This window comes from Schistocerca gregaria, chromosome 1, assembly GCF_023897955.1.
Source record: "Schistocerca gregaria isolate iqSchGreg1 chromosome 1, iqSchGreg1.2, whole genome shotgun sequence".
NCBI lineage: Eukaryota > Metazoa > Arthropoda > Insecta > Orthoptera > Acrididae > Schistocerca > Schistocerca gregaria.
Genome location: NC_064920.1, coordinates 694390586 through 694409893, shown reverse-complemented (window position 1 = coordinate 694409893; position 19308 = coordinate 694390586). Strand labels below are relative to the sequence as shown.

General features: G+C 40.3%; 1 protein-coding gene across 2 annotated transcripts in view; it reads right to left on the bottom strand.

Annotated features, from left to right (window-relative positions):
• LOC126364901 (coiled-coil-helix-coiled-coil-helix domain-containing protein 1) overlaps positions 1-19308 on the bottom strand; it is a 70347-nt gene that overhangs the window by 38933 nt on the left and 12106 nt on the right. Inside the window, exon 1 of one of the 2 annotated variants that reach the window (XM_050008096.1) lies at positions 8061-8543. The exons of the other annotated variant lie outside the window; for it this stretch is intronic. The gene's annotated coding sequence lies outside the window, so the exon portion shown is untranslated. Of the gene's footprint in view, positions 1-8060; positions 8544-19308 lie in introns of those variants that run through there. 2 annotated transcript variants of the gene reach the window in all.

Below are 19308 nucleotides of genomic sequence, written 5' to 3'. Positions count from 1 at the left end.
ACCTGTGACATGGTTTCCACAACTTAATATGGCCCTTGATACTTTGCAAAAAAAATTTCGTTTTCCCCTTTTGGAGCATAAGAAGTTGATAACATTACCCATTGGGCAACCTTGTATTGCAACATTCTTGCTGCACAATTCACTGCTTTTCTAGTGATGTGATATTAGCTTTGCGCATCCTGTTACATGTTTCCCTCTCTTACTCTAAAAAACTCTTTAATAGACTCTCCTGTTTTACCCTTCTTGTTTTTTAACAATCAAGTGGTGATGGCATTTTATGACCATATCTTACCTCATAAGATGACAATCCTGTGTCTGTGTCCTGAACCACATACCATAAATACATGTTCCACCTGGAATAGTCTGCATCCTATAGTAACCTAGCATCTGTCCTATTAGTTCTATGCACTCTCTCTTTTCTTCCATTAGCTTGAGGATGTAAAGGACTCTTCTTAATAGTTTTCACATGCAAAAGCTTACACAAATCCTTCAACAAATCTGACATAAATTTGGTTTCCCAATCTGTCATAGTCATCTCATATATCCTGAACTTCAGCAACCAATAGTTTACTAATGCCTGCACCACTGTTGCTGCCTGTTGGTTTGGAATCGTGACCACATATCTCAATAAATGGTCTATTAATTGTGAGTGCATATTGATTTCTTGCAGGTGTTTTGTTGGAAGGACCTAAAACATCAATCCTGAGCAACTGAAATGGTGCTAAAGCTTCTGGTAACCTCTAATGGTATGCTCATCTGACACAAATCCGCTCTCTGTACACAATGTATGCAATTCCATACACAATAGTTGATGTCTGACTTCCTATTCTTCCACCATCTCTCTCTGCTACTCTTCTGTTGGTAGACCTATACAGGGTGAAGCGAAATTCGCGCACTCAGGCTCCGCAGCACAACACCTCGCATGCCAGTGATAAAAAAATCTCTCTCCCAAAATTTTGGCTGGCGAGTACATCAGGCAGAGAAAAGGTGTTAAAGAGTGACTATCTGGCAACACTGTAACCACATGTATGGTCACTACCTCTGTTAGCACATATTGGTTGTACTGTGCAGTTGGTGCAGTGTGTAAAAGTTTTGGGTTAGCATGCAGGAGGTCGAGGGTTTGATCCTGGGTTGTGGCATGCGTTTTTTATTTGGTAAATGTAGTCCAGGTGGTATGGTATCTGGCATCTTAATCATCAACAGTGATTGCAGTGGGTCCTCTAGAAAACAGTTGCACTTACATACTACAATCGTAGAAATGGAAAAACGGTCAGCTTTGAAAGAAGCCTTTTCCACATCGTGGGTATGAATTTATTCGCACCACTTCATTTACCAGATGCAAAACCTGTTTTCTTTGTACCTTCCTCCAATGGTCCCATAGATTATTCTTGCTTCATTCAGGTCCATTACTGCTCGTTACGGCCTTATGTTACCAGTAGGACAAGCAACGTGCCTTTCAACATTGAGTATGGTAACCACATGCTGTTTAGTACGTATCTCAATGCATTATTGTTATTATTATTATTATTATTATATTGATAGGATTGTGAAAACATCACGTCTATTACGGTTAGGGAAACAGTGTAATTCGAAACCAAACATTTCACATTTATCGCTGTCTGGATGAATCATGCACAACAGTATCTTGTCAGGAGGGTAATGTGCATTAGGTGGAACAGCGCACAGGGCTGACGGAGTGTTTATACTGTATGCGCTGTCCACCAGACAGGGACTAGTTACGAGCAGAGTAAAACGCCTTAAAACGCCTTTTGTGACAGACTCCAATGTACATGTATACACGTACTGAATTTTCTCATTGTAAATCTCTAAATCAGTGTGGCAGACATATGGCATAGACAAACGATGTATATGTGGATATGCTTCTGGTTCTTGGTGTATCTGATAACCGGCCTGGTGTTGCGACTCGTGAGTATGCTGCTTGATATCCTTGTCGACGCCATCCAGAAAAAATGTGTTTCGTCATATGGAGCTGCGCCTTTGGGAGTCATGTTGTCTCCTTCCACCATCACGTGACAGAGGTCGTCCACAGACTCGCTGTACCCCAACTACTGAGGAACCTATACTGGAGATCATACACCAAGAACCTCAATGAAGTACACGTAGTGTAGCAAGGCAGCTGCTTGTCTTGGAAAGCACGGTTGTTAAAATGCTGCACCAGCATGGGCTCCAGCCCTATCATTATGCTTTCACGCAACACCTGCATTCTGCACATCACCGTTAGAGAATGCAATTCTGTGAGTAGTTCCAACAACAACAGGAAGCCAACGATGACTTTGTGAACACCATAATTTGGTCAGATGAACCAGCATTCACTCGTGAGGGAGTCTTCAATATGCACAATGCCCACCATTGGTGTGAGGTTAACCCACACATAACCCACGACTGTGGATAACGAGTTTGCTTTAGTGCCAACGTCTGGTCTGTAATATTGGGCGACAGGTGGTTGGGCCCAACATGTTGCCTGACCGGTTGACTGCACAAAGGTATCATGCATTCCTCTCGAGCTATCTGCCTGACGCGCATGAAGATTTTCCGCTACATGCTCTGCAGGGGATATGGTTCCAATGTGATGATGCACCTCCACACTCTGGAATTAATGTGCGACAGTATTTGGACAGAAAATTTCCAGGGAAATGGGTCGGATGTGGAGGTCCAGTTGTATGGCCATCACTTTCACCTGACCTAAATCCCCTGGATTTCTTCCTTTGTGGTCACCTGAAAGAGCATATGTACTATACTCTATCAATGAATGTGGAAAAATTGGTAGCGTGTGTTCATGCTGCTCTCGTTACTGTGGCTGCACCTTTGGTGCAAAGGGACCAGAGCTGTATGACACGGTGAGTTGCGCAATGTTTGGACATGGAGGGGGGTTGCTTTGAGCATCTGTTGTTCTAAGGACAATGTATTCTGTTGTGAAGGTCATGCAGTCATTAATATGGATACTATTATTGTCACTGATTGCTAATGTGCGACGTGTGAACGCTCATATTACATGTAGTCATGTGACTAGGGCCTCCCATCAGGTAGACCGTTCACGTATAAATGACAAGCAGGTGTTGCGTTATTGCACTGTACTGTCATCTTTAGCATTTCAAAACTAATATTGTTTTTGTAGTTATTCTGTCCTATGACAGGTCATTTGTTTCATCTGTCTATTTCTTATTTGTCTAACCACGTATTTGTTATGTTCAGCGTTACAAAATGTTGTAAATTTAGGATTTGGGTGACCTAATAAATAGCATATGTTACAGAATAAAATGTCAGAATGAAATTAGCGAATAAAAAAATGCACCCCAACCCAGGATTGAACCCTCGACCTCCTGCATGCTAACCCAAAACTTTATACACTGCACCAACTGCACAGTACAACTAACATGTGCTGACAGAGGTAGTCACCATACATGTGGATACAGTGTTGCCAGATTGTCACTCTTCAATGTCCTTTTTCTGCTGGATGTACTCGTCAACCGAAAATTTGGGAGAGACATTTTTTTTATCACTGGCATGTGAGGAGTCGCGCTGCGAAGCCTGAGTGCGCAAATTTAACTTCACCCTGTATATCCCATGTTCTGCTGACACGTGATCACGTGTCACCTGCAATACACTATTTCTCAGCTTTGCTGGCTTCACCACTTATTTTCCCCAACTTGGTTTCTCTGCACATTAATCCATCCTGCATACAAAACTATGGCTGTTTACTAAACTGCTTACATTTACTATCTGTCTTCTGTGCTGTCTGCCATTACTTCCTATTTGTAACACTGCTACTTTCCTACTGAATCTGTCTGCACACCCACTAATATTTTCAGTGTTTATGTATGACCTCAAATCAAAATCACTAAATTGCTTGATCATATTATCAAACTACTAGATGGATCTTTCAAACCCAGCAACCATTTCAATGTTGCATGATCCATTAACACTCGAAACTTTTCCCAAAGACATAACATTTGAGGTAGGTGACCCCATAGATAAGGCTCAATATTCCTTTTCCATCATGGAGAAATTCTTCTCCGCTAATTTCATTTGCCTTGAAGCATAGGATACCAGCTGTTTTACTTCCTCCATTTCTTGAGACAACACACAACCACGTGCACGGTTGGAAGCATTGCATAACGGAATAAATTTCTTATTGAAATTTGGAAACATCTAGATTGGACTCAATATTAAAGCTTCTTTCAGTTTCTCAAAAGCATGTTGTTAATACTGTGATCAAATAAATTTTGAACATTTCTTTAGCAATTGCATCAATGGTCTGGTGACATACGCAAATTCTTTTACAAAACTCCTGTAAGAGTTTGTGACTCCAAGAAATGATTGTAATGGCTCCACTGATTCATGTTCAGAAAAGTCAAATATGGCTTTAACCAACCTCAGTCTGTCCTAGCCCACTTCCTTGCTAATTATGGGACCATGGTACGCCAACTCTTTCACACAAAATTATACTTCTCCATACTCAACATTAAATTTCTCTCTTTCAGTCTAAGGAATACTTCCCTTCCGTATTGTATGTTCTGCTCCATATCAGTTGCAAAGATGATTGTTCATCAAGATATAGCATGCACTGACATGGTTTCAATCCTCTGAGAACTCTGTCTGATGCCCTTTGAAATGTCACAGGTGCATTTTTCAATCTGAAATGCGTCCCCTCAGCGAAGAAAGTGCTGTTTTTGGTTAGGTCTCTCAAGCAACATCTAGCTGATGACAGCCAGTCCTTACATCCACCGCTGAAAAATATTCTGAGAGAAAAAAAAATGCAAAACCAAAAAATAATTACTGTAGAGTAATTAAATTCCTGGAATACATTTGTCTAGGTAACATGTTTAAGTGATTAACATTGCAACATCACAGGTTAATGTAAGTACAAGATAAACCACTGCAAATGTAAAATGCTAGTACATTAATAACCTGTGTAACAGCAGAATATTAAATGCAAGCATGCAAATATCCATGTATTATGTTTTATAGATGCCAGATGTCAGCTTGTGGGATGAAGTTTCACACATGGTTAATGCTGTTTGTGGATGACACTGGAGATATCGTACGATGATGTCCCATGTGGGTTCAGTATCTGGTGCTCGAGTAAGCCAAGACACATGTTGACACTCTATAGAACATGTTGAGATACAACTGTGGTATGTGGGCAATCCGATTGGAAAATACTCCCTGGAATGCTGTCCATGAAAGGCAGCACAACAGATCAAATCAGCAGACTGACATACAAATTTGAAGTCAGAATGCATGGGATAACCACGAGAGTGATTGTGCTGTCATATGAAATCGCACCCTCCAATTGTGTCTAGCATATAGACAGGTTGGTTGCATGCCCTCAACTGCCCCCCTCCAAACCAACACACACCCTCAGTGGCACCGAGGCAGAACCAGCTTTTGTCAGAAAACACAGCAGATCTCCACCCTGCCTCCAAGAGCTCACACTTGACACCACTGAAGTAGCAAATAGCAATGGCTTGGGGTCAGTGGAACACATACTACAGGGTGTCTGGCACATAGTTGTCCTGGAAATAATTGAATTGTAACAGCTCTTTGTCACTGTAGTGCCAACTGCTGCTCAAATTGCTGCTGCAGAAGCAGTATGATGCACCAGAGCCATTCGCCGAACATGATGTTCTTCCTTCTCGGTTGTGCCATGTGGCCACCTGTAGCCTGGTCTTCCTGCGACCATACAGTCTCATGATCACCACTGCCAGCAATCTGTACAGTGGGTACATTCCTGCGACAACTTTCTACAATATCGCAGCAGCAAAATGCAGCTACTCATAGTCCTAAAACATAACCTCGTTCAAACTCAGCAAGGTGTTGATAATGGCGTCTTTGTTGACTTAAAGGCATTTTTGACTAATGTCAACTCACTGGACCAAATCTCAAAGATAACTCATGATCGTTACAATGTATATTTAAAGCAATCCGTTTTGCATCCTCCTAGAGGCACTACTAGTGCAACTCTTATGTGACTGGTGTAAAATCTCAACGACATCATCTTTCAGATGTAGGAACATGCCTACCAACTTCTGTTTATGTCACATTCTTGATGTTATCTCTCTTTTTTTGTCAGAGTACTTGCAATGGCCTAACTAGTTTATGGTTTCTGTAATTTTTGGGAATGGGTAGTCATTCGTCATAGCCTTGGAAATCAGGTGTTGATAATTGCAACAAAACCTAATTTTTGTGGTCCAGCTGCTTATTGCTTCAGCACAATAACATTTCTGGCCACCATGGGCTATTACTTTCCTCAATAATTCCACGAATCTGCTGCAAGTAGCTAGTGACACTGTATGGTTTGCAGTAAACTGGTGATTCATTTCCTCTTGGTATCCAATGCTGTGTTATACGTGTCAATGGCTGCGGCCCTTTTAGAAACAGCAAAGCCCTGAATTTCAAGAATAATTCTTCCGTTCACTATGTATCACTCCATTTTGGGTGCTTCACTTTCCTCAATGCAGTTTCAATGGTGTTTGGTGACTGTCCAAGGCCGCCACCCCTTGTGTTCCACTCTTCCTGCACCAGGATATCCATTTGGTATCAACCACCTCTTTTCAACTTTAAATCATCGGCACTGAAATTATCCACAAAACAGGTACCATTTTTTAACATCATCTATCTCCTGTACATGTAAAACACTTCTTTTCACTAAGCAACCCACCTGATTCAATACTTCATTTACTTTCAACAGTTCCACCACACACAACATACTTAACAGTAAGTCAGACGTAACATTAATCTAAAGCATTTCTCATGCATGGCACAATCTCTACATATTATCTGAACTGAACCACACCTAGGCAGAAATCCATACTGCAGTCTATGATGTGGTGGGTCCACTTGCTATGTTCCACCAGATATCCAATGGCAGCCAACACATTCACCCTTGTCCAATATCTTGCAATTCTTCTTCCCTGCTATTTCTCTGACTCCACACTCAATCTTGGCATATAACTTCACAGCACTTAATTTTATTGAGAGTGCCCATAGGTGAACTTCAGATTCCCATTGGCACTTGACGTCTGTCTCTTTCCCGGTCCTCTACCTCTGAAACTAGAGTTTCCATTATGCTGGTCTCTATTTCTACTTCCACTGTCCTGTGGTCAGTAACTATGCATCCGCACATGCACCATCTTTTCTCATCCATAACACCTTATGTTCGCTGAAAACACTGTCCGTCCAGCACGCAGTCCACTTGACGTGTCAATTTTCTCACATTCTACTGCCAGTCTGACAGCTGTACATAAATTAATTGGAGCCTCTGTCCGAAATCTCCTTGACATTTCCGAAGGCAACCTGCTTACAAATGGATCAAGCCCCTTGTAAAATTACTTTATGCCTCAACCCTTATGTACAGTCATTAATCTTTCTTATCATAGCCCCAAATTCTTCAACTGATTCCATATGCTTCTTCATTACAATGCCCAACTGTTCTCTAAGAGTCTGCACTGTTTTGCATTGTATGCCTGTGAACTAACCTCTTTCTACATTCCTCAAATGTTCCAGCTCCCTTGAGACCCTCCATATAACCTGCATAAGCTTCCACTCCCCCAATTAATCTTAATTGTGCTATTGTAAAAAGTTCTGCATCAGACCACTCTTCCATTTCTGTCAAATTCCTGAGATCCTCCACAAACACTTGCACACCCTCTGTTCATTTACTAGAGAAAGCAACTAGTAAACTTGTGGCTGCCAAATCCATATTTCACTGTGGCAATTGTGCTTGTACCAGACTATGTAACTCCATTTTATGTGCTATCAGTTGCACTACTTTATCCAACAATATATGAACTGCTTCTGGTTCCAATACTCCTTGCACCCCTGATTCTGCCAAAGGTTTGCCCTTCTCAGCACTCGCTTTGAAACATCAATAATTACATCACTGAGACATCCTGCAGCTTCCTGCTTGTGCATGTCATGAGCAGTGCCGTCAGGGAATGGCACCAGCCGAGCAGTGCTGCGTGATGTAACTGTCTCTGCTAGTAGTGACTCTGGTCCCGAAGGCCAGTTATGGCTGCAAGTGTGTTGGTGTGACTCACCTTGGTGCTGTCCAGCAGGCAACGGGCAGGTGACATAATGGCTGTGACCCACTGCTCCATAAGGATGATTGGCAAGCTGCTTCCCAGGACCGGGGCTGGACTGGAGAGATGGTGGCTACAGCTCCCATGCTATCAGGATAGACTGCCCTTCACAGAGTTAAACTGTGTTCGATGAACAGCATTCCAGATGGTGACCCTAGCATCACAGCTCTGTTGTTGCAGAGATGTGATACTAACCCAAGTGACTTTAGTACAGAATGGCTAAGTATTTATGCACTTTTGAGCTGTGCTTGTTTGGGCTTTGCTGTGCCTTACAGCATGTGTACTAAACACTTCTGCAGCTGCCAGTGTCAAAACTCTTCACCTTCAACTGCATAGGTACTGCTGTGTCAACTGTTTCCTTGCCTTTCCAGGCTAGCTCATCCCTAACAAAATCTTCTTGCTTGTGTACAATGCTTTCTGTATGTCACCTCCAGCATATGAAGGATTACTAATCTTCTACATATCAGGGCCAGCAATTGTACCAGAGGACAGAAAATGGGAGAACAAAAGGAATAACAGTTGTGTTTGTGGAGAGAAGCTATAAAAGAAAAATAAATAAAATATTTGTGGATGAAAGACTGATAATAAATGCAGCACCACTATGAAATATCACAATACAAACAATATGCTCTCAAAATCAAGAGTATTTTTAATTAGAACTGGTCTGTGGAGAAACATATAATATTTTGTGTTTGGCAAATATTATTGAGGAGTTCTTTAAAAGTTTGATAAAATGCAAATCTGAAGAATTGTGAAGGTTTCTGTAACAAACCATCTTTCTCATCAGAAAGTGTTAGTAGTACTAATGCTCTGAGGGATCCGTACAAACTTAATTATGCATATAGAAAGATACAGATACTTCATCTATAGATTCTGATGAGTGAGTTTGCAAGTACCAAAAAATTTGTGATATAAATGGTACAGTAGTATATTTTGATTGCACTGACTTAGAAGCTTGAAATTTTTGCACTGCCAAGTGACCACAGACCTCAGTATTTGATATAAATTTCAACTTGATACCTCAACTGGTTCCTGGAAAAATGGTGTTTTAACAGGCAAGCAGGCAGACAAACAGATAAGAAACGAGAAAAAAATGTTTTCTTAATGTGATATAATTACAAATTAATGATTTTTTAAGTTTTTTTCTTTTACCTGTACTGTGGAACATTGTTTCTTGCTAAATTTATTGATCCTTAGTGTGCTGTAGATATTGATTAGTGAGTTTTAAGTATCAAGACATGTGACATAAATGGTCATATGATACATTTTTACTGCATTCACATAGGAACTTAAATTTTTTACACTGCCAAGGGAACACAGACCTTAGTATTTGACAGAAATCTTAACAGGAGGACAGACAGACAACAAAGTGATCCTATGAGGTTTCTGCTCTTACTGAATGAGATGTGAAATCCTAAAAAAAAAAAAGAGGTGATTTCTACAAGTAATGTATATTGAAAGAGCTCATGCAGTAGGAAATATAATAAATTTAGGCATTTTCACAAAATAGTGCAATATCTTATGACCGCATCCCCTTTTTGGAGTTCATTCTACGCAGTCTGCAAGGTTCAAGAGAAGAACTGATGTAAGAGCGGAAAAAACGTGACTTATCAAGCTCTTCACTATCAGCTAAACCAATGTAGATCTCTTAGCACCTGGTAAGGGGACTAGGTCATGATGTTAACTTTCCAGCCTGTTCAGTCCTTCGACAGTGTACTAAAAACAAACCAAATACTTTAACTTAATATGCCCTCGCTCTAATTGTCATTCTAGCAGGCATCACTTTACAGGTAGTAGTGATGCATCCATGGACAAACACAGTGTTTGTTGACATTGTCACATTGTCTCTTCAGCTGCTCCCCCCCCCCCCCCCCCCCCCCTTTTCATTTTTTTCTAAAAAAGTGCAGTTTACAAAAGATATTCCTCTACGAACTTGTGTATCTTAGGATTGTGGTGTTACACATAACTCTAGCAGAGTGATGTGTCTCCCTACATAAAACTGTCAGTCACCTGGCAATGCTGCAGTAGTGTATCATCCCAGGAATGAAAAAGATAAGTTAATTCCATTATTTTGACCTCTAATTTGGAGCTGTTAACTCTTATTCTGAATTCAAATCTTGTTCTTAGGATTCTCAACTTTAATATGGAGGATAAAATATTTGTTGTATGAAGATTACTGTAATAGTTTTGAAGAAAGCAACTGAACACATTCAGAATGATATTTAGTAGTCAATGTTTGAGATGAATCTAAACTTTGAAGTACAACAGTTACACTCTGTATTACAGGAAGAACCTGTAACTTCTTGAGCAATACGTACATTAAATGGTAGGTTTGGTTGAGCATAATGTAGGTGGCAAGTTGCCATGCAGCAGCTACGTCAGGTGGGTAAGTGAGCACTGGGAAGTGCTCTGAGTCACTGCAACAAGCCATGAGAGGAGGTGAGGGTCACTATCCAGTGAGCTGCTGGGCAGACACAACTTGGAATTTCTGTGATGTTTAGATAAACTGTACCATCACAGACCTGGGAATGCTGAGCAATGTGATTGTGGTCTGACTGTGCTAAAACTAAAGGCACTGAATATTCACTAAAAACTTGAAAACCAGTTCCAAACGAGCTAAGAAAATCTGATGACAGAGTTTAAACAACAACAGATAGACGAATTTCATAAAACTATTACCACACCTATAAACCAAATACTAACAAAGTTATTAACACTTATGTGCAAAAATGTTTGGCTTATGACAACAGTAACATAAGTTACAGACACACTAGATATGTGTGAGACATGTCGTTGGGTAGGTCTTTGAGTTAAGCTATAAAGTGACTGTATTTATCTTAATATTGAACAATAACTCTAATTGTTACAAATAATTTATTTAATATTTATTGAAACAGAGCCAAAACAATGACTTCTCCCCTGATATACAATAGATTAGCATCACATGGATGATTTATCCTGTTCTCTTAATTTGTTTATGTTTCTTTAGTAAGAATTTTAAAAAGTTAATGGTTTTAAGATGTCTGAGTAGCACAGTGTAGCAGTGGCAAGCTGAATAAAGACACGAGTCTGATCACCTCTTGCCATTCTCCATTCTGTCTTAAGATGTACAAAATATAAATAAAAGTAATATTTAATGTGCAATAAAACATTATCAGGCTGAAAATTATCTCCTTCTTTTTCTTTTGTCTTTACCCCGTATACCTGCTTGGGATTGGCATGGTTATTATCAGATTTGGCAACATTTATATTACAGGGAGGCCAGATGCCCTTCTCATCATTACTCCTTTTGCACCCTCCCCCCTCCTCCTCCCACAATGGAATTTGTGTAATGCAACTGCCTGCCTGTAGTGTTATCCATGTAAAAGTGTGTGAACGTTTTTGAAGTGTTCGCAAATCATATAACTAAGGTGGGAGGTGAGTACCAGCCTGGTATTGGCCTAGTCAGATATGGGAAACTGTCAAAAACCACATTAGGCTTGCTGGCATGCTGCCCCTCATTATTAATTCAGCAGCTGGATTTGATCTGGGACCAGCGTGCCTACCCGAATCCTGGAAGCGGATTCTAACCCATGTGTCTATCCAGACAGAATGTCTGCAGATTGTTTAGAAATGTATATTATGTATGTCTGAAATATGTAAAGATTGTAATATGTGTACACATTATAATGGTGGTCTAGTTTTAAGATGCTCCCTTGGCTGCAATGGTTGGTCACAAAACAGAAGATCTATATATGCACACAGAGCAGGGGTTGTGGTCTTTTGACGTTTATGTCTTGTTGGGTAACGTTTGCATGGCTGTGGAGCTGTGTAACTGTTGGCTCAAAACACAGAACTATTTTGATGTGACCCTAGTACAACTTAGGAATTTTTCAGTGTAGCAGTTCAGGCCTCACAAAATGTTTATACATTAAGCATCTGATGGTCATTTAACAAAAAACTGATCTCATGTGAATCTGATTTCACAATATTTATCCTTTGACATGTTTTCTAGGTTTTCTTTCTTTAACCTGTTAAATCTGGAATTTGGTCCAGTATGTTTTGAACTGATTTTGCAAGTTTTTATACACTTGCTAAAGAGGTGACTCGAGAAGCAGACAAGGCATTGCACAGGCAAACCTATGTATTCATGGTTAATTCATACTGCTGTGGGCTGCGTGTCATCCATCTTAGTGTAGCAGCTGTAGTGGTTGGCTAGTGATGTGCAGAACAGTTTTTATTCCTTCCTCCTGCAATTTGTCATTTAACATATATGATTTGTGGAATATTCTGAGATTTACTTATTTATGGAATACAGGAATTTGCAAGAACATTTTAAGTAAGAATAAACAGGATCACTGTCTGCCGAGGCAGGTTGTTCAGCTTAGTGTGTACTGTCACTTGTGTTCAATAAACGTGACATGATTGGTGGAGACATTGTGTGCCTCACATACTAACATTGCCATGGCTCCACAATAATGCCACACAAATGCTGTCACTTTCATGGGCAGAAACCTGAGTATAAATAGTACACTTCTCCTATGGTCCACACTATCAAGATACCAATGGATGCAAAAGCATAGGTTAGTCAGATACCTACCAGGTGTCCAGCAGTGTTTCTGAAAGATGCTGGCCAGGACTCGACAAAATGACTAAAGAGATTCAAATTTCAAAGGTAAGATAGCAAGATGAGTACTGCCCGTATCTGCTTTTATTTGGACAGAGCAGCCTAGCAGTAGTCTGAGAAAAATGAGGAAAACCTCAAATCCGGGATAAACTTACACCAAAGTTAAGAAAAGATTTGGTGACAATTGGCTGAAAGTTTGTATAGCCAAAAAATAACAGAGGATACGTGTGCCAGAGGGAGATGACACCAGAGGGAGATGACACACCAGTATTTTAGTGCTGTATCATATAGTGTACTCTAAATTGAAAAAAATGGTAAAGTTCCACATCAAATGACGCGTGCGTCAGGGAACACCTAACAAGTGCTCCTTTGAAGGATGTAACCCTAACACAAGAAATACTCTCCTCCACAATTGATACACTCCTCCCAATGTCATTTCCACTTCTGGAAACAGTCTTGGCATGCCTCTTGCTATATCATGTAAAGAGCCATCTGCGAATTTTCTTTTACCTCATCTATCATTGCAAAAATATTCATCCTTTCAATTTTTTTTTTTTTATTTTGTGCAATAGTCACACACCAAAGGGGTGAATAAGCAGGTGTGCTATCATGATGCAAAAGTTATGAATTGTCTCACCACATTTCAGGCTGTTTCCTTCTCACATTTTCTCGCAGATGTCATGACAAATCCTGATAGTACTATCAATTTAAAGTTTATCCCTGTGGCATAAATTCATGATGAACTAAACCTTCAAAGTCAAAGAAAACTATCAGCATGGCTTTGACATTTGACCTGACCTGGTCTTTTTTGGTCTTGAAAAACCTCTCCCAACCCAATGTGAAGATTGAACCTTGGTCTCAGCATCATAACCATAGATCCACATCTCATCACCAGTTATGATTCTCGTTCTCATACGCGTGATCCAAAAGCTCTTCACGGATTGTAAGGTGAAGATCTTTATGGTCTTGACTCATGAGCCATGGGATGAACTTGGTGGCAACGCAATGCTTTCCAAGATGCTGTGTCAGGATTTCATGACATGATCCAACTGAAATGTTGCATTTTTCTGCAGTCTTTCAGACTGTGAGTCTTTGACTGGCATGCAAAATTTTGTCAAAATTTAATGCAGATGCATTGCTCCTCTAACTTTGCCGTCTCGAAATTTGCAGACTGTGCAACACAGCATCTTACTCAATACCGCACTGAACAATAACTAACAGACATATCAACAACGAAATTTCCGGCAGTTACACAGTAAGCAAAGGGGTGTGCAGGGATGCAAACTGCATTTCACTTCAACACATCGTTGGTGCAAAATTACAAATGTTCTGGAATTTTCTAAATAGACTTTGTACATCGAGGTAGCACACAAGGCATTTGACAGACTTCTAAATTTTGTACCAATGGCAGTCATGGAAGACCATCAGGACCTCCCATGGCTAATTGTAGATGAGGAGATATGGAGTTTTATTATGTCTGGTGCTGTTGAAAGCAAATTACCAACAGTAGCACCACTGAATGCTGAACTTCAGTCAGGAGGTAGCAGATCAAATTCAACAAGTGGTTTGTTGATCGTTGGTACAGATCTCTGTATGGCAGGCCAATTTGAGGAATGGAGTCAAAGAACGTGCAGTTATGTCACAATCATCAGACACCATTTAATGTTCTCAATGACACATACGAAATTGGCTCGCTTGGCAATCCGATGGCTCTGTACAATAATAGACATTTTAGGAACAGAAGACAACACATGGGTTTGTTTCTACTGTGAAAGCCCTGGACACATCATATTTTGCTGTAAAGAAAGAATGAGGGTGTTCAATGATTATTATGCCATATGAAATCATACAACAGAGCAATTCTATGTGTGTCAATAAAGTGCATATGATTACAGCTGATCCATGGAATTAACTACATTGCCCTACTCTGATGTCACTCTACAGTGTGCCACAGTTATTTCTTACCACAGATGAATGTACTCCATGGAAAGCAGTGACAGCCTCACCAAAGACCAAACCATCGAGGCAATATTTAATTCTGGAGTATCATTTTCTGTGATGTCTGACACTTATCACCTCTATCCCTAGAAGGCTATGTGACAGATTCAGATGCAATTATGCTTCAGGTTGCAATTGAAAAATAAATCCATTTGGAAGAAATCTTTTTTTTTTTTTTTGGGAGAATAGCTATTAATGATAGAATCATACAATGGGAACTCTAGGTTGGAACACCAGCAGGTACGGAAAAGATAGATTGCAACTTACCATAAGTATGACATGTTTACTTTGCAAAAAGACACTACCAAAGGACACTTATACATTAGCTTTTGGCCAAGTCTTCAACAGAAAAAGAAACACAAACATATATATTCATTCACACAAGCATGCACCTTAGACCATGTCCAACAATGATCAGCCTAATATTTAATACATGCAACTTTATGCATTTGAAAAATCTAGCATACCACTGTTGATTCTTGTGAATAATGAACTTTTGTAAAAATGAAATTAAATGTACATGGTTCCTCGACTTCCTCTTCTAAGCTGGTGACCTGGGTTGGAGAAGAGCATGCTGCTCGGCTCGATACTGTTTCTTGGGGTGATATTGTTGGGAGTTTGTATAGTTAAGTTCTCATAGTCAGATAGGCTACAAGTTCTATTAATTCTTTGATGTCTGTGTTCATCGAGGTATCCATAAGCCCCTCTCCATAAATCCTCTGACAAGACAGCCATAAAATTGTCATCTACCATTTCTCCCTCAACAACTGCTAAATCCCTTTACTACCTGGAACCAACGACTATTACAGTATCTGCTGCATTTCTACTCTTACAATAGTGTTTAGTTTACATCTACATAAATACTCTGCAAACCAGTGTGGGCTGCATAGCAGAGGGCACTTAGCCTTGTATTAATGTTAGAGTCTCTTCCTGTTCAAATCACATATAGATAGTGGAAAGAAAGACTGCTTAAATGCCTCTGTGGGCAGTATAATTAGTGTACCTTGTCCCTATAGGAGTGATATGTAGGGTGCTGAAGAATATCTCAGCATTCTCCACTTAATACTGGGTCTTAAAACTTTATAGGTAGGTTTTTCCAAGATAACTTGGTCTTATCTTCAAGTTTTATTTCCGTAACAATTTTCCATCAGTCAAGTAAAACTGTGACTGTTCATGCCACTCTTCTTTGTATTTCTTCAATACCCTCTATTAGTCATACTCGGTAGGAGTTCCATACACTTCAGCAACATTCTAAGGCAGGAAGCACAAGTTATTTATAAGCAATTCCTTTTGTAGTCTGATGGCTTTCCCCCAGTATCCTGTCAATGAACTGACATCTGCTTTAGCTACAACTGAGCCTATGTTATCTTTCAATTTCGTATCCCTAAAAAATGTTAAGACTCGTGTATTTGTATGATTTTGTGGGAAGTTATGAGGTCACTGGACACTGTGAGGTGCAGCTAAAACACAGTTCGCTACACACACTCAGCAATGTTGTGTTCCATGAAGTGTCACTGGATGCAGACTACACTTCCAGTATGTGAAGGTAAATGGCAACTGGGAGCCATTGATGAAACCTAACACACTGAAGGGACAGGAGTGAAGAGTTGATAAGCTGGAAGGGAAATCTTAATGGCCAGGAACAGCCTCCACTGCTATAGGTATAACATTATGTACAATCAGTGGCATAAAACAGGTGAAAATGAGTGTCCCAGAAGCTACAGAAGACGTTAGAATGTACGAGTAAAAATGCAAACATTGAATGCTACTGGCTGGTACAGAACTCTTCCTTTTCAGACGGGCAGAACATCACTCTGCTTCTCCATAGATATATATAAAGTAGACATATACCTGCATTGAGGGACCCACATGACATAATTAACATACAATTTATTTTCCAACCAGGTAAGACACTTTGGTATGTGCCAAAGAATTAATTCCTATCGTTATTTCACTAAAAATATGGGTTAATAATGAATTTGAAAAGGATATATTGTCACACACCGTACAGAGAAGGTGCTGAGTTGTGATCTGTGGACAGAGACAATGAAAAAGATTGCCGAAATATTAAAGCTTTCAAAGTCCTTCTTTTGCAGTTCTGCAGTACAAAACACACACACACACACACACACACACACACACACACACACAGCCACTGTCTGAGAGCACTAGAGCCTGACCCGTGACTGCCCCCAGAGACAGTGGCCGTGTCTGTGTAAGTTGTACTTATGTATGCATTTTCTAGTGCAGGCGAACTTTGTTTGAAAGCTTTAATATTCTAGCAGTCTTTTTCATTGTGCCTGTCTGTAGCCCAATGCTTTCTCCACATGGTGAGAAGCAATCCAACCTTTCCATAGTCTTGTTATTCCAACCTGGACTTTCCATTGTTTATCAAGGAATTTGTTTGTTCTAAAATATGTGGTTCCATAGTTACTGCTTTCTTTTCATGTAATCTCCTCCCTACACTATCAATTTGATTGTTGTTGGTTTATATTCAGCAGTGTGGCAACTAACAATAACTATAAAAGAGTGATAGAGCAGGACTGTTATTATATAATTGTTTTCCCAATCTGAAAAATAATACTTCACAACTGACTGCCAACATGGGTTTAGCAAAGCATGCCACCACCTCACTGAGAACTTTATTAACTTGCTTACATTTGAGAGCATCTGTCACTGACTAAATTAAACCAAACAAATTATGTTCTATTTGTTTCAGACTTTCCCAAGATCTCATGTCACATCAACACAGTAACCAGACATGGGGCATATGACAATTCTGTACAAGAATTTCTGGTAGACAAATTATACCTGCTTGGAAACCATCAAATAAAGTGTAGCCTATAACAAAAACAATCAATTATTGTCAAAATTATTTACTTGGATAGATAAAAAATCTCACCAATTGCCAGCAGAACACACACATAATAGATGGTTGTAATATGCAAGCTTTGGGAACCAGTGGCTCCTTCTTCGGTCATAAGGGTTGAAGGGGAAGGAAGAAAGGTAAAGGAAAAGGACTCGAGAGGTCTAGGAAAAGTGGTAGATTATTGGAAAGTCACCCAGAACCACAGGTCAGGGGAGACTTAGCATATGGGATGACAAGGAAGTACTGATTGTTGGGGACTGCATCAGATGAGATTTGACAACCTGAGAGCTTAAAGGTGGAAGACTGGCTAATTTGCAGATAGAAATGAGTTAGAGGGAGTGACAAGCTAAGTGCATTGTACATAATGGAGGTGGGAGGGGGTGGTGAAAAACAGACAGGAAAGACAAGAAAGATATAGAAAACTAAAATGGAGTGAAGCAAAGAGTAGTTACAGTGAATAAATGCTGAGATGGAAGAAATTAACGTAAATTGGGTCAGGTGGGTGGCGTGAACCAAGGACATGTTTTAGCGTTCATTCCCACTTGCGGAGCTCTGAGAAACTGGTGTCTGGTGGAAGAATCCAGTGACGTGTGTGGTGAAACAGTGCTGAGGTCGCGAATATAAGGTTGTAGAGCATGCTCTTCAACAGGATATTGCGAGTTACACCCTCTGCCTATGCCCATTCATCCTAATTTGATTGTAGTCGTGCTAATGATTGTTGGCAGAGGGTGTATACTAGCAACTCGCAATATCCTGTTGCAGAGCATGTTCTGCAATCTGACATTCATGACCTCAGCACGTTTCACCAAACATGTCATCTGGATTCGTCTGCCAGACACCAGTTACAACTCTGTAGGTGGGAATAAGCACTACAACATGTCTTTGGTTCTCGCCAACCACCTGGCCTTAATTTACATTAATTTCTTCCGTCTCCGCATTTCTTCACTTTAACTATTCTTTGCTTCACTCTGTATCATTTTTTATATATGTTTCAATGTCTTTCACATCTATTTTTCACCGCCCTCCCTCCCACCTCTGTTACGTGCAATGCACGTAGTGTTTCACTCCTATTAACTCATGTATGATGTTTAAGCAGTAATCTCTGTCTGCATATTACCCAGTCTTCCACCTTTAAGCGGTGGTGGTGGTGGTTAGTGTTTAACGTCCCGTCGACAACGAGGTCATTAGAGACGGAGCACAAGCTCGGGTTAGGGAAGGATTGGGAAGGAAATCGGCCGTGCCCTTTCAAAGGAACCATCCTGGCATTTGCCTGAAGCGATTTAGGGAAAGCACGGAAAACCTAAATCAGGATGGCCGGAGACGGGATTGAACCGTCGTCCTCCCGAATGCGAGTCCACTGCGCCACCTCGCTTGGTCCACCTTTAAGCTTTCAAGTTTTCAAATCTCATCCAATGCAGTCCCCAACAATCAATTTTTCCTTCTCATTCTGTATAGTAAGTCTCCCCTGACCCGTGGTTCTGGGTGAATTCCCTGAAATTTACCACTTTCCTTAGGCCTCTCCAGTCCTTTTCCTTCACCCTTCTTCCTTCCCCTTCAACCCATCTGGCTGGAGAAGGAGCGACTGGTTCCGAAAACTTGCATATACAGCTGTCTTCTATGTGTGTGTTCTGCCAACACTAAGTGAGTAGATTTTTTATCTATCCAATTAAATAAAAGTGCACTGTATGTCTGCTTTCACTAGTGACTGTAACATATTCCTTTATACTGTTCTT